Consider the following 12219-nt stretch of genomic DNA (forward strand, 5'->3'; position numbering starts at 1 on the left):
AATGAGCTTGTACGCGTTAAAGTTATCTCTCATCTAGTTCTTTCCCCTCATTTATTTTGCGATTTTCGTATCCAAAAAATAGTTCAGAGAATATTGCACTTGGAAACGCGGAATTTTTCTGTTTTCCTCAGGAAAGACTGCTTGGAATTTTTAAGACAGATGGACCAAAAAAGCTAATTTTTCATCTTAACAACTATATAACCCCTTGTAATATGAACGATGTATCTGGTGGTGTCTACACATTATTTGGATACTGATTCTGGTTGAAAGTATGCCTTTAGGACCAACGGTTCACCAGTAATTTGCGGCGAAGGGACTTGAGCGGTTTTTTTTCACCCTGTATAATCTGCATCGAAAAGAAATAAAATCACGTTTTAATGCGAAATCCACGGATTATACGCAATCATCTAATAGGTAATCCAAATAAGAAAAAACGGGGCATCACACATGACTCGTTAAATGTTTATTACTTTGTATGGCTTTCAATCGCATTAGAACGCCAATAATTTCCGTATAATACAGCCATTAGATTGAATTTTTTCCCCCTTTTAACAAAGATAAAATAATAGTTATTTTCCAAGATATTTTTTGCCATTCACTCAAAAGTCATTGAAGCTTAAAACAGTCATATTACACCATGCATTCAACCAGCGGCCGATTTTTGAACTATTTCCCCACCCCTCCTCCCTCAAACATTCAAAATATTCTGACCAGTGGTTCTTGTTTCAGAACATTTTGAAATCTGAACTCGTTTCAGGTCAAATAACTCGTAACCGTTGGTTATAGGAACACGCTTTCAATTAAAAAAAGTATTCAAATAAAGTGTTCATTTTAGATAAGTCATTTGTTTTGATAGAGACCGTACTACGTGTTTAGACACAACTTTAATTCATACAGGGTGTCCTGTAAGTGCTAATGCGCCTTTATCTCATCGACCGTCTGTCGCAGACGTATAGTCTCAGTTTGAAAAATGTTCAAAAGGCGTTCAAAGATTACCCTGTACCAGTTTTGAGAGTAAAAGTACAGTGTGTAACAAAATAAAAAAAATCTAAATTTTTATACAGCCTCCTTTTTTCAACCCAGATGATATAGGGTATATTAATCTTCACATACAATGTTTCCCAGAATTTTATTGCTAAATGCTTTATGTAATAAATCACACTTTTCCAGTTCATATTCATCATATTTCTAACGCAAAATTTACACAATCCTTTCAGATCCTGAGGTAGAAAGAAAAATTTCTACAGTGAGAAAAGCCACCCACACATTTGTGGCACCAGGGTCTGAAACGGTTGACAATAAATTGATATCACATTACACTGTATAAAAGATTTATAGAATATTTTTAAAACTTTTGGTCAGTTTGAGTTTTAACTATTGCTGAAAGGAATTTATCATTTGCATTGTAATGGCTTCGATTTCAAAGAATAGGAAGGAAAAGAAACGTGTGTGTGGATAAGGCCGGGATTACACAATAAAAGTTTTATTAAAGTTATTTTATAAAATATGAAAAATGCAACCAATATGCTTATTGATTTTTTTTCAAGTTTTGCGAAGATCTTTTATTAAACTTTTATACTGTAATCCCGGTTTTAGACTGGTATTACACTATAAAAGTTTGTATGTTGTTACACTATAAAAGTGTTGTATAAATTCTTTTATAAAACTTGAAAAATGCAGCCCATAAGCTTAGTGGCTGAATGAATGTAACCAATAAGCTTACTGTCTGAATTTCCAAGTTTTATAAAAGAACTTATAACATTTTTATAGTGTAATACGGACTTTAGAAACATGCAGGTTTTCTTGTTGGCACAGGTAAGGAAGGACAAAACAAGAACTTTTTAATTGGACATTGCTGGACCGTACAAAAAATTAAATTTTGCATCTCGGTACATATACGGCCCCTCATTATAATGAATAACACACTGTTTGGATACTTTTTTTAAGATGAAAGTATGTTTGTATCACCTACGGTTCAAAAGATACAGGGTGTATAAGGATATGACTTCACACACCCTATAATTTTATAATTCACCATTAACTGCATAGAGACGCATCACAGAGGCAACATCGTTCACGTTCATTCCTAATCGGCTGACCAAGATCCTGGAGAATAATCTCTCGGAAAAATTTATGGCTGACACGATGAAAACGAACGTGAAAATAGAAAGTTTCAACGAATAGGCCTTATCTTGGGAAAAAAAAGAGAACAAAGGATATTTTCTGTTTTTCTCTCCTCAACGGCTACTCTAATACCATGTTACCAGATCACAAGATGCCGGTCATTATTTTCTCTTCACCAAAATGACGATCGTAAAAATAGGGATGAAACGATTCGACATCAACTTGAGCATGAGCGTAGTTTTCCTATACGTATACTGTACATATAGTATCGGTTATAACTCTTTGGTGCCGAAACAGCCGAGGAAGGTGAATGTTCTCGGAAAGGATCGCACATTCGCTATGCTTGATGCCATATAAATAACCTCGCGTAATGCCCAAAACTACGTCACGGAATTCCGTCACGCTTTAACATTATTTTCATACTCAACAACAACGCCATCTTGTGTTTTCGGCGGCTCCATTATTATTATTACTACTACACGTTCATCCCGAATGATAGTACATTAATGAACACGTGGAGAGAGAGAGAGAGGAAAGAAGAGATTAATATTGGGGACGTTATTTTACAAGGCCAGTGGAACATAGCTTCGGGGGTTCGCAAGAAAAGAACGAGGACAGGGTGTTTACGAGACCAATAATAACGTTGAGAATCCAATCTTCGCATCAACACGATCTTTAATGCCTCCTCCTCCAGATTTTTATTGTATCCTGTTGTCTCTCGCCAGCCAAGCTCATATGCATTTCAATATGTGTTTCATGATCAAGGCCATTTTCTTCAGCTACTACATATCACATACTTTTGATGATTAACTATTTTTATTTGTGCTCGGTGAGTGTTTCTTCCCCCCTTTATAGGCTCATGTTATCTTTTTTTCTCCTTTGCTATCAACTGCGAAGAATGAGAGAAGAAAAGAAAATTGACTATAGAAAAAATATTAGATATTTAGTCTCTTATTATGAGCGAAATTTGAGGTGAAATTTACGGTTTACATTATTTTCAAGGGCGGAAAATTTACTGAATCGAATTAACGGGAAGAAAAGTCATTTGGATGTACGTTTGTGTCTACAGAAATTTGTGTCCAAGAATTCGGTAAGAATTTCACGTGTAAGAAAATTTGAAGATTTTGTGTAGAGTGAATGTGTCTCTTTAATCGTTTTTAATTTCCCTAAAGTTTAGGGGAAATTCTTAATGTGTGCTAACATGCTAAACAAAGCGGTCAGAATTCGTTTAAATTGTAGCATCTTAATGGGGTGAATGGGGGGGGGGGGGACATAGGTATTGATAGACATGAGAGGCTGGGGGGGGGGATCATGATAATGAGAGTTGGGGAATCATGATGATGATGCCAGTTCATATATATAGGCATATACCGCCTCCGTCATTGATACAAATACAACGCCATAACAGGCAAAATGCCCAACGAGGTGGCTGAGAAAATGATGCAGTAGATGGCGACGGCCCCAATTTCCCCGTCCCCCCCCCCAGCCCATGTTGCCTCCCCCCCCAATCACGGAAGGCATAAAATTTTTTCTTTTATAAAATCTAAAATGTTTCCTTTCATGACTTATGAATTCATTGTGTTTATTTAATTAGGTCTTTCATTAATTTTAGAGTTTCATGAATTCGAAATGCTCACGAATTCTGAAAAATTTTCTTTCTTCAATTCAGAAATTTTATTGATTCTGGAATAATGTTTCATTAGTTTTAGAATAATTTTTAATTAGTTTTAGAATAATTTTTAATTAGTTTTAGAATAATTTTTAATTAGTTTTAGAATAATTTTTAATTAGTTTTAGAATAATTTTTAATTAGTTTTAGAATAATTTTTAATTAGTTTTAGAATTGTTTCTTTTCTCACTACGGAATTGTTGTTGATTCTGGAATTATTTTTTATTGATTCAGAATTTTTTCTTAATTGCGGAATTATTGTTTCACAATTGAAGAAAATTTTGTACAGTCTGACTTCTTGTCTTGTAGAATTTTTCCAAACTAAATTTGCTCGTACAAAAATCATGGTTTTGTACGAACAACCTTCCAACTTCGAATTATCCAAAACATTAGAAGAAAGTTCGAATTAAACAAGACATTTTAGCATTAAAGTAGATAGAAAATTTAATGGAAGTTCGTAAAAGTTCGAATTATTCACAATTCGAATTATCCAGGTTTGAATTAATCACGTTCTACTTTATATAAGTCATAGTAATAATACAAACGAAGATTCAGTTTTTTGTGGAAGTAACTCTCGAGTCAGAAATGTTCTCAACAACCAAAAAGAAAATGTTTCACACGGAAGAAAAGAATCGATTTAAGGCCCGTTGCGTGATGTTTTCTTACACCGATGTTACGATATTACTTCCGCTCGATTCTTCCTTTTATTATTACGTAAATAGTACATTATTGTTTCTTCTTTGCAAAGGGGTTAAGAAGAAGAAGAAGCAAATATAAGTACTATCTCAAACGGCCGCCCGCATGCAATTGTTTTCTGTTTTAACGGGTAAACAGTCTCGAGCAGGAAAAATAAATAAAATAAAATGGTTTAAAAACCGAGGTCCTGACACGAATACTTTTACACGACGTCACAGCCGACAAAGTTCCCATGCGATGGACCGGTTCCCACCATAAATGAACGTTAACAAAGAAATGTTCCGTGTGTATCTTTATAATAATAATAATAATAATAATAATAATAAAATGCCTTTTTTCATAAAAACCCACAGGAACGTGTTTATCCGGTAAACAAGAGAGGGTTGAGCACTTTTGTCGTAAAACAATAATATATAATTAATTATTTATTTTTTAGTTAACTGATGAAAACCGAACTCATTCTTTATGAAATTTCATTTATTTATTATTTTATTATTATTATCATCCATACATATCATATACATATCTCGGAGAACAAATAAAATAACCAAGGAGTCATACGATCCATACTGGTGATCATAGATGAAAAAAGATACAATTCTTCTCACGTACATAATTCCCTCAAATATATGAATACAATTCATCATGTATGAATGAAGGGGGTTTTCATTAATATTGTTAGAATTTATTAGATATATAAAGATGACAATTTTTTCTTTTGAAAACAAACAAATTACAAAAAAATTTGGAGTAAAATATTGATATTATTATGTGGCAAACAGATGTGGAAAGTTGGAATTTTTTTAGTTTTTGCTCTTAAAATGGTGCATTTTTTACTCATTCATGTCGGCAATTATGATGTCATCTTGTTTTCATTTACGATCCATCAATAGACTATTCCTCTACCGACCGTCCACGAATTTACTACTATTTTACAACTATGGCTTCATCGTACACAGTACTATCAGCGTTTCTGAACCTATGGTCCGTGGACCGGAGGTGGTCCGCGACGATGGTATAGGTGGTCCACGGAGAGACTCGATAATTCAATTCTAACTGAATGAAAAGCTATGTAACTGTTGTAACTCATATGAGTAACAACCATACGGGTTCAAATAAAAATTCTATACCAGGTTCACCATACCTCATCAAGGTAAATGTACGAAATCGCGATCCTAAATACGGGACACCACTAATTATAGCAAAGAAATGAATTTGCGACAAATTTTCTAATTACTGCTAAAATGGGTGAAAGGTGGGCGGGGGGGGGAAGTGTAATGATTGAATAATTGTATCGTTGTAGGCCTGTTGCTCTCTGTGGCGGGACTTTTCGATGGGGAGATCGGGTCGCATTTGCGGCTCGAAGTTGGGAACCACAGGAAACCAACTTCAGCCGACCACCACTGTGGCGACGGTGGGGTTTGAACCCGGATCCTCGCGATGCGAGTCCGTCACAATGACCACTCGATAACCACAGCGGCAGTGCAGAAAGGTTGACAAACTTTGTTGTATATGCATCTCGTATACATTCCTCTACGGCAGGGGTGTAATTTTCCCGCGACACGCCATGGCATCAGAAGTGGCACGCGACGCTTTTCAAAGGTTATAAAGAAATTCTATTCCATTTTTAAACGAAAATTCTCTCCAAAAATTTTAAATAATCTTTTTCGTATGAATGATGGTCTTATAGGCTGCCAAACCTATATTTAGTATGACAGGCACTCTTAAAACAATAACTATGTGGTGACTTTTTATTCGACGCGTTTTCTGTTTGGTTTTTCATCTTTAACAAAAATTTAATAACATAAAAAAGATCCTCTGATTAAATAAAAATATAATTTAAATTATCTATCCTAAAAACAATTTAAAACTCAAAACATAGACAAACTGGACATTTTTAGTAAAATAACTCAGGACAGTCGAACAATATTTTGCAGGAACGTAGAGAATGCTCGTACTCCGTAAAAACGGGGCGTATGGTCTATGAGATGAAATTCGTGGAGTACCACGTGCCTCGAAAATAATCTCGATTGTAGCACGGCTTGGAGAAAGGTTGGCCACCCCTGCTCTACGGTATTTCTAACGGATCGGTACATACCGAAATGTGTGTCCTCTGAGTGCACGTGGGCCCCTAATATTTATGTTGTCAAGTTTGTGCTTGTTTCATGTTCTGCTGATGCTGTCATTTTACTTCCATGTTTTGAAGTGAAGACGATAAATGCGTGATTTTCATGTTATATAAGTATCATGTTGAAGAGATCTGCTTGCTCTCTCTACCATTTTACTACTTGGTGATTCTCAAACTTGCTACATATGGTCCTCTTACCCCGGACATAAGCGGATACGAGTTCCTCGAACGGAGGAGGGGGGGGGGGCAACGAAGGTGTTGATAGTAAAAGGGCGAAATTCCCCCCGCTTATATGCCCATTGTTAATAATTTTTTTTACCCAACGGGAGGAGGTGATTCCACCTGTGACCCTAGACCTTGTATACGCACAGGGACCTTTAACCCCACTCCCAATCCTCATTACTAAACCTTTATAGTAAAATTGGCCCATCTTTGCGATCATTTACACACGATTTCCTTGCTCAAAAAAATAGTCATATATCTGCAAGCCCATTATGAGGCCCTACACCACCCCTCCTAATATTTCCAATAAATTAACTTTCCAATAAATTAAGAGGACTTAACTTCCATTAAATTTTTACGCATAACGCGAAACACGAGTTTTAATCACTCAAGTAATAGACATTTGTGAATTTATTAACCCTTACAGCGAAAATCCCGAGAGAGTGAAAGAGAGAGAGAGAGAAAGGTATCTCGTCTTATTAAAACCCTCTCATTTCGGCAATACCGAGCCCAGATAGCTCTGTACAGAGAGCTTTGCCTGAAAACATGTTTGCTTCCCGCTCTCTCCCAATCAACAGCCAATGGGTGGAGTCAGCTTTTGTCAAAGTCTGATAACAGAAAAGGGGAGGAAAAAGTTTTTTCCTCTCCCTTCGAGTTAGTATACATATAAATAACAGAAAACGTAATTTTCCTTTTCCTTGTTTTATTATTTATGTTATTTTATATTGGGGGGGGGGGGGCATTTATCAGTTTACGCAATCGGAAAAATATATTTTTTTGAGAAATGGGTGGCAATTTTTAGAGGGCTTAGTGGTTTTCCCCGTGGCAGTTACACAATGCGGATCACAGAAATTTTAAAAACCACTCAAATGGTAAACCATTTAGTTTGTAGTTTTATGCTTGTTATGGCCTTTGTTTTTGTATTAATGTAATGACGGTTCCAAATAGCCGCGCTACGCGATTCTGAGCTGCACAAAACGGGTCATGGAGAGATGGCTACGCAAAATAGCCTGCGTTGTGCTAGCCTCAAAGCCATTCTTTCGGGCGGAAACTAGCGCTGTGGGTGTGGATTCAGCCCAATGCGAAATCGGAATCTCACGATAGGATTTTTTTTAGATAAAGATTATATATAATAATTGTTTAAAAATTTCACTATGCATGTGTGTGAGCTTAGAATTCGACTAACCATCACTAATCACCTTCAAAGGACGATTCGCTACAGTTTCCGAGAAATATTGATCTTATGATAACGGAAGTGTGAAGTATGCGCATTAGATGTGCATTGACAAGAATTTAATACTTAGAAATCGGAATATCCAGCCAATTTCCGCTCAAATATTGCCTAATTATCATTGCTTTATCATTATTATTTTATTTTTTTTAATGTTTTTATCACTTTTTATTGCATTTTTGGTGTTGATTATTTTAGAGATCGTTTTCCATCTCTGTAATTGGGCTCTGCTTGTTGAGATGTGCAAATAAATGAATAAATAATCAGGGGACTTGCATTGCGACTGATTTTGTTCTCAAAAAAGTCAGTTTTGGCAGTTTTCCTCCCCATAAAACTGGGACGTCTGGTCATCTTAATTAGACGGAATGTTTCGTTTACCGGTTGGGTTTTGGACGTCAAATAAGCAGAGATGTTTCGGAAAACATGGAAATCAAGCGGAAATAAAGAGCTGTCAACACTGGCCGCTTTTCCTCACGTTAACGACGTTCGGATTGGAAGCCAAATTCAAAACCGTACTGAAAATCTGTAAAAAGAAAGTCCTCTACGAGTGCTTCACCTACATTTCTGGAAATGGTACCGATGGTCCGCTGGTCACGATGATGAAGTTGTTCTAGCCGAAAATACATTACACTTTTTTTTTGCTTCTCCGTTTTTTTTTCTTCTCGAATCTGCAATTTTGCACGGAACTGTGCATTTTGAGTTCATGGATGCTAAATGAAAAGAAAAGGTGCTCAAACTCTGACGAGAAGTAGTACAGTATTTTATATTCGAAAACCGATGGATAAAGCGAGGTGGTAGGTAAATAGATCAGCTTAAAATCGAACTGGAATCGATCTTCGTTGACATTGAAAATTCACCTCTTTTTGAAATGTCACGAAAAAGAAGAAACGATTCGTTTCTTGACCTGAAGGCGATGAAAAAATCATTTAACACTTTTATAGTAACTATCATCGACAAACAATTACAGTGGAATCCCGTTTATACAATGTTAAAGAGATCACGTTAAAACATATAAATACGAAAGTCGTAAAATTGCAATTTAGTTTTGAATTAGAGTGAACATCCCCAAATTATCAAAAATTCAATGTTTTCATTTACCTTTTGGATTCTGCTTAAAAAAAGTTTCTGAATGTAATGAAAACTTGGGAAATTTATCATGAAGATTAAATTTCTCAAAAAAAAACCAACATAATTAACATGACATCATTTTTACTTGAATGAATGTTCATGATATTATTTTCCAAACAAAAGAAAAGACCGTGATATTTCAATATTTTTTGAAGGTTATCTTAACCGTTAAATGCGTAGTTTTGCATATATGCATTGGGTTCTTTGAAAGTTCATTACAGCAACTAGTTTGAAGGTAAAAATTCAGGATAAACTTCGTACATAAGATGAGGTCATATTCTTTGCCCCTTTCATATTTTTAATTTACTGGTAGATGTCCCAAGTAATGATAACAACTCTTTGTTTGTTGCAGAGCAAGTAAGGCTATGATTTCACTATTTTTTTCAAATTTTTTATCTTTAGATTTTTTTTAATCTTGACATTTGCAAACCGAATTTTTTTCTTATTATAGTCTAAATCAAGAAAAAAGGCAGTTATATACAGTATTTGGAAAGTAGTATTACTTCAATGCCTTTTTAGGTGTGATTTTTGAGGCTTTGTACGCCATCCAATAGGGTCCTGTAAAAGCAGTAAAATTTGAAATAGGTATTTTAAGATAATTTTTTTTTGGTTTTCAATACGTGTGTCATTAACTATGAAAAATCTATCAGCTCAGAAAAAAAATTGCGCATTTAAATGTTAAGCAATCGACTTTTTTTTTTGCAGATATGTATATTTTTTAATTTATAAAGAGCACATAAAAAGTCCCTATATTCTGGAATCACTCATGAGCCATTCATCATACAAGTATATTTCCAGTTGGAAAAACAATGCAAATAGCCTGTAGACCTCAGATACGACATCAACATTGAATATAGTTGTATCATTATAGTTATTAAAATGAAACAAATATTATTTGTTCACCCTAACCTAAAAAAATCTAATTAGAAAGTTGTTGCCTGTCTCTCCTGAGCTCAAAAAAGGAGAAAAAAATTCCACGTTCTTAGGTGCAATATTCGCTGAGATATTTGAATTCGAAAATTTCTGAAAATAAGGGAAAGAACAGAATATGAAGCGTAGAATGTTTTCTCCATTTTCAGCGATTTTCAAAATCGCAAAATATTGTACATGAAAACATGGAATATTTTTTGTTGGGCTCAGGAGATATAGGGTAACAACTTTCTAATTTGGTTTCTTAAGACATGGTGACAGTAGAAAAATGTAGTTATTTTTTATTTCAATAACTGTGCAACTCTTTCCAATATGAATGATGTACCTGAGTTATACACGTTATTTTTGGATACTTTTTTCTTTAGTTTTAAGTATGTTTTTTAGGATCAACGGTTCACGATGAGGGAAAGAACAGAAACTTTTCTATGCACCCTGTACATTAGGCCTTCGGGTAACCGTCTTGAAAGTGGACTAATATTTATTTATTATCCTTTTTTTTCGCGAATTATATTTTTTGCTTTAATTCATAATTTTTCCTAAATTTCCATCTTGAGGAAAAGAACCAGTACCTCTGTAGCAAGGTCGAAGGTAATTCATCGCTAATGAGATAGTTTTCAGGCTCTCCAGCATATGGGAATCATTATTTAGAATCCATGATATCGTAAAAGGTAGAATGTAAAGATATATTGTAAATAGAGTAGCCCACACCTTGTTGTGTGTGTTGCAAATACACTTTAAATAAACCTTCTTTAGATCGAGATTACACTATAAAAGTTTTGTTATAAATAAAAGTTCTTGTATAAAATTTGAAAAATGCAACTAATAAGCGCATCAGTTACATTAGGGCGAATGTAACCAATAGGCTTATATGTTTTTTTTCCTTCAAATTTTGCAAAATATCTTTTATTAAACTTTTATAATGCAATCCCGGTTTTAAGAAGAGAGGTTTTTTTGGCATCTAGAAAGTATACATTTTCTCAACTTATCTCTCTTTAGCGGTCTTTCTCGCCTCTTCATGATATGATCACTTCCCCTGAAGAAACTTACACTTTACACAAATACAAATACAAAAACAAAGTCACAACAGGCACAATGCCTAACGAGGTAGGTGGCCGAGAAAAAGATGCCCAAAGAAACGATATATATACATGATAAAATATTATATAATGCCCGTAAAGAATACTTATGGTTGTCTTATTCTAAGTATGGATAGCCTCTCGATTTATCCTAACATGTTTATCGTATTTCTTTTTAAACGTGCCAATTGTGTTACAATTTACTACCTCCGGGGGTAAGTTATTTCATTTATTAGCAACCCTATTACAGAAGAAAGTATATATTTTTTAATTTTTAACATTATGTATTTTATTAGTATTTATATTTATGTATGTATGTTACTGCCAAAGCCCAAAGTTGGCCACTTCATCAAGTGGGCAGCCCAGTTGACCCGGGCCGATGTCAGAAATTCAGACCTTCTCCGGGCCCTATATGCCGATCTCTATACAAGGATCACTAAGATATCGATATTCAGATTCCTTTGATCGTTAGGGTTGCCATAGCTAACCATAATTATTATGGTTGGCTAATCATAGGGATCGATATAGGGATGCATAAGGATCGATATATAGTGGCCGGCCCAGTGAATCGATTTAAAATTGTAAAGCTCAGTGAAAGCCCGACATTGGCCGGGTCAACTGGGATCGAAGTGGCCAACTTCGGGCTTTGGCAGTAACATGTACATTTGTAATTACATTTATATAGATGGCTTTGTGCGTACATATTTTGCTTAAATGAAGCCTAATCAATACCGCCATTGGTTTATACGAGAAATTACCGTTTTTAGAATATATGTCATTGTTTTAACGTTTTACGCATACTTTTACCTTTTGGCATGACAAGAACTAATTTTATATGGTCATTTGTTTTGACGTAGCTGGACGTAATTGGTCTATGAGCCAATAAAATCTAAAATCCAATCCAATCCAATCCTATGAGATGGATTTATTGGGTCGGGATTACACTATAAAAGTTTTATAGAAGATCTTTTACGAATCTTGAAAAAAAAACCCCAACTAATAAATCTGTTGGCTA

The 12219-nt window shown here is 34.9% G+C and overlaps 1 protein-coding gene across 2 annotated transcripts in view; it reads left to right on the plus strand.

Moving 5' to 3' along the window:
* The window catches only part of LOC149083020 (uncharacterized), a 48020-nt gene that overhangs the window by 24124 nt on the left and 11677 nt on the right, over positions 1-12219 (plus strand). The window contains exon 1 of one of the 2 annotated variants that reach the window (XM_089236117.1): positions 2838-3214. The exons of the other annotated variant lie outside the window; for it this stretch is intronic. The gene's annotated coding sequence lies outside the window, so the exon portion shown is untranslated. Of the gene's footprint in view, positions 1-2837; positions 3215-12219 lie in introns of those variants that run through there. 2 annotated transcript variants of the gene reach the window in all.

The sequence above is a fragment of the Pholcus phalangioides genome, unplaced genomic scaffold (assembly GCF_987345545.1).
Source record: "Pholcus phalangioides strain wild (caught in Gottingen) unplaced genomic scaffold, Ppha-v1.0 ptg000009l_1, whole genome shotgun sequence".
Classification (NCBI taxonomy): domain Eukaryota; kingdom Metazoa; phylum Arthropoda; class Arachnida; order Araneae; family Pholcidae; genus Pholcus; species Pholcus phalangioides.